Source organism: Heterodontus francisci, unplaced genomic scaffold (genome assembly GCF_036365525.1).
Source record: "Heterodontus francisci isolate sHetFra1 unplaced genomic scaffold, sHetFra1.hap1 HAP1_SCAFFOLD_51_2, whole genome shotgun sequence".
In the NCBI taxonomy this organism is placed as follows: Eukaryota; Metazoa; Chordata; class Chondrichthyes; order Heterodontiformes; family Heterodontidae; genus Heterodontus; species Heterodontus francisci.
The window spans coordinates 7,479,387-7,483,629 of NW_027141369.1; the positions used below are offsets into that span (position 1 = coordinate 7,479,387).

Genomic DNA, 4,243 nt, shown 5'->3' on the forward strand with positions numbered 1-4,243 from the left:
GGCTGCAAAGTGAAGCTGACTCAATCCTCCCAGGCATTGACAGGTGCAAAAGAAAACACTCACGACGATTCCAGGTCATGAAATGTGCGCAATAAAACCGATCAGCTGAAAGAATAGCATTAATGACAGGTGTGGTACCCAGAATGCTCAGCGTCCTAGAATCCGCCCTATCTGTGACAGGAGCGGGGCGCGCAGGCGCAGTAGAGACAGCTCTGTCAGCAGCTGGAGTTGCGGGTTCGGAGTTGGAGCGGGATATTCACAAAGTGCGAGAAGACTTTGTGGGCTCACACAGTTGGAGCAGGGCCTCAGGGCCACAATAACATGGAACAATCCCATCTGTATCCCTGCAGATGGCGGTGGTGAAGCTTTTCCCGGTGAGGTTTCCCGAAACGGCGTCTGTAAATGGATAAGAATTGGGGACGGGCAGGGAGCGTCTGGAGATGGATAAGAATTGGGGACTGGGCAGGGAGCGTCTGGAGATGGATAAGAATTGGAGACTGGGCAGGGAGCGTCTCTAAAAGAATAAAATTTGGGTACTAGTCAGGGAGCGTCTCTAAATGAATAAGAATTGGGGACTGGGCAGGGAGTGTCGATAAATGAATAAGAATTGGGGACTGGGCAGGGAGCGTTTCTAAATGAATAAGATTTGGGGACTGGGCAGGGAGCGTTTCTAAATGAATAAGATTTGGGGACTGTGCAGGGAGCGTCGATAAATGCTTAAGAATTGGGGACTGGTTAGGGAGCGTTTTTTTATTCGTTCGTGGGATGTGGGCGTCGCTGGCTCGATCTCAGCTCAAGTAATGTGTCCAGTTCTGGGCACCAGGCTTTAGAAAGGACATCAAAGCTTCTGAGACAGTTCAGAGGAGATTTACGAGAATGATACCAGAAATGAGGGGTTTCAGTTTTCTGGACAGGCTGGTGAAGCTGGGATTGTTCTCCTCAGAGTAGAGAAGGTTAAGGGAAGATTTAATAGAGGTGTTCAGAATCATGAAGGATTTTCATAGGGTAGAGAGGGAGAAACTGTTTCCACTGTCCTGGGGGTCAGTAACCAGAGGACACAGATTTAAAATAATTGGCCAAAAATGTCAAGGGGAGGTGAGGAGAGATCATTTTACCCAGTAACTGATTCGGATTTGGAATGAATTGTCTGACAGGGTGGTGGAAACAGATTCAACTATAACTTTCATAAAGGAATTGGACAAATATTTCAAAGTGAAATTCTCCAGGATTATGGGGAAATAGGCAGGGGGTTGGACTAATTGCATCTTTTTGTCAGAGAGTCAGCAGAGGCACAATGGGGCCGAATGGCCTCCTTCTGTGCTGTATGATTCTATGAACATAAGAACGAGGAGCCGGAGTCGGCAAGTCAGCCCCTCGAGCCTGCTCTGCCATTCAATACAATCATGGCTGATCTCATCACGGCAGTTCTTGTTTCTTGCCAGTAGATGTCACTTCACTCCAATACAGTGAAGTTTACAAATCGGAGAGAGACACAACAGGAAAGAATTGTTCACATTACAGTGAATGTGTGGGATTTAGAAATACTAGGATTGGAGACGAGTTATTACTTGTCTGCTCGATCCCCATAGCCCTGTAAAATTATTTCCTTCAAGTGCCCATTCAAATTCCTTTTGTAATCCTCGATTGTCTCCATTTCCACCGCCCTCGTGGGCAGCGAGTTGCAGATCATCACCAATCACTGTGTAAAAAAGTTCTTGCGCACATTCCCCCTGTATCTCCTGTCCAAAACCTTTAATCTGTGTCCCCTAGTCCTTGTACCAATAGTTAACGGGAACAATGTTTCCTTGCCAACTTATTTAAAACTGTCATAGCCAAAAACACATCTGTCAATTCTCCCCTCACTCTCCTTTGATACCAGCAGAACAGTCCTAGCTTTTCCAACCTAACCTTGTAACTAAAATCCCCCATCCCTGGATCCATTCTGGTAAATCACCTCTGCGTCCTCTCAAGGACCCTCACATTCTTTCAAAAGTCTGCTGAGCAGAACTGGAAGCAACACTCCAATTGGGGCCTAACCAGAGTTTTATAATGATGAAAGCAAAATGTTTTATAATGGTTCAGCATAACTTCCCTGCTTTTGTACTCAATGCCTCTATTTATAAAGCCCAAGATCCCATATGCTTTGCGAACCACTCTCGCAATATGTCTTGCCACATTCAAAGATTGATGCTCATGAACCCCAAGTTCCTCTATTCCAGCACACTCTTTAGAACTGTGCCATTAAGTATATATTGCCTCTCCCTATTCCTTTACATCACCTCACACTTGTCACTATTAAATTCCATCTGCCACCTGGCTGCCCATTCTGCTAGCCTATCACTGTCCTGTTGCAGGCAGTTCATATCATCCTCACTGTTTGCCACTCCTCCAAGTTTGGTGTCATCGGCAGACTTTGAGATTCTACTCTGTATTCCAAGATCCAAGTCACTTACCTTTAGCAAAAAAAGCAGTGTTTCTGGCACTGACCCTTGGGGAACACCACTGTCGATTATCCTCCAGTCTGACAAAGAACCATGTAATAAGACTCGCTGTTTTCTGTCCTTAAACCAATTTTCTATCCAATTGGACACTGACCCTCCAATACCACGAACCTCAATTTTGTTAACCGCCCTTTTATGTGGTACCTTGTCAAACGCTTCCTTAAAGTCCATATAAACAACATCCACTGCATTCCCTTCATCAACCTGCTCTGTTAGTTCATCAAAAAATGCAGTTAGATTAGTCAAGCATGAACTCCCATTTATAAATCCATGCTCACTCTCCTTAATTAACTCAAACCTCTCCAAGTGACTGTTGACTATTTACCATGATTATTCTTTCTAAAACATTACCCACCACTGCTGTTAATCTAACTAGCCTGTAGTTACCCAGACTGTCCTTACACCCTTTCTTGAATAAGGGTGTCGCATTTGCCACTGTTTAATCCTCTGGCACCTCCCCCGTATCCAGGGAAGATTGGAAGATTATAGCAAGCCCTTCCGTTATCTGCATCCGCATTTCCTTTCGCAACCTGGGATGTGACCCATCCGGACCAGGTGATTTATCTTCCCTAAGCACAGCCAGCCTTTTTAGTACCTCCCTCTCCTAATTTGTACTCTCTCCATTGCCTCTACTCTCTTCACTTCGACTGATATTTTGTCAAATTCCACTTCCTTAGTGATCACTGATACAAAGTACTCATTAAGTACATTAACATTGCCCTGCACCTCTAAGCTTATATAATCATTTTTGTCCCTAATAGGCCCTACTCAACCTCTTACTACCCACTTATAATTTACATGCTGCTCGAAGATTTTTGGGTTTCCTTTCATGTTGACTGCCAGTCTATTCTCATAGAAATAGAGAATAAGCAAATATAGAAGATGTAAGTATTTCCCATCCTTGATGAGGTGGAACTTTTTTATGTTGTGGGTGGTAATGACTTGGCCCACGAGTGTGGTGGAAGCAGAGACAATCAATGATTTGAAAAGGAAATTGGATGGATACTTGAAGGAAAGAAACTTGCAGGAGGAAAGGGATCGAGCTGGTGAGTGGAACTGACTAGATTGCTCCGGGGAGAGCCAGCATGGACGTGATAGGCCAAACGACCACCTTATGTGCTGTAAATGACTCTGTGTTGTTTCTCAAATTCATTCCAATGGTGCTTGGGAAATAATCTCAAAGTAAATTGTGCAACTGGAAAATCAGAACCAAGGCAAGGGACGCATAAGGAAGCGAAAGTGCTGAAACCCGGGATTGAACCAGGGACCTTGAAATCTTCAGTCTAACGCTCTCCCACCTGAGCTATTTCAGCCCTACATTAACAGTTTCTTGGTGTCCTTGTTTTGGAAGAAAATACATACATTCAAGTTTTCCAAAAAATTAAAGAACACAACATGTGAGTAATATACCCCATTGCTTTCTCAGTACTGATGGATTGTGAAGTGGGAGACAGCGAGAAGTCCCAGTGATCCACACTGACCCTGAGCTGAGAATGAAATGAGATCAAATTCAATCTTTCATAGTGAGATGCTGCTGAGAGGTAAGAGTCCTGAATCAAAGCGAGACTTGCTCATTTCAAACATTCCCTGTACTCTCTGCTCATGAAGCCTTAAAAAAGGGAAAAACAGAATGGCACTCAAACTCACAACCCTGCCATTAAAAGTCTCATATTCGACTGACAGAACTGTCACTTCTACTCGGTCTCTTATTGGATGGATGCAACTCCAACGCAGGGGTGGCA

The 4,243-nt window shown here is 44.3% G+C and overlaps 1 non-coding gene across 1 annotated transcript; it reads right to left on the reverse strand.

Moving 5' to 3' along the window:
* Nucleotides 1–3,741: 3,741 nt before the first annotated feature.
* On the reverse strand, nucleotides 3,742–3,814 carry trnaf-gaa (transfer RNA phenylalanine (anticodon GAA)). The gene has a single exon. It is a non-coding gene; the product is annotated as a tRNA-Phe (tRNA).
* Nucleotides 3,815–4,243: the final 429 nt, after the last annotated feature.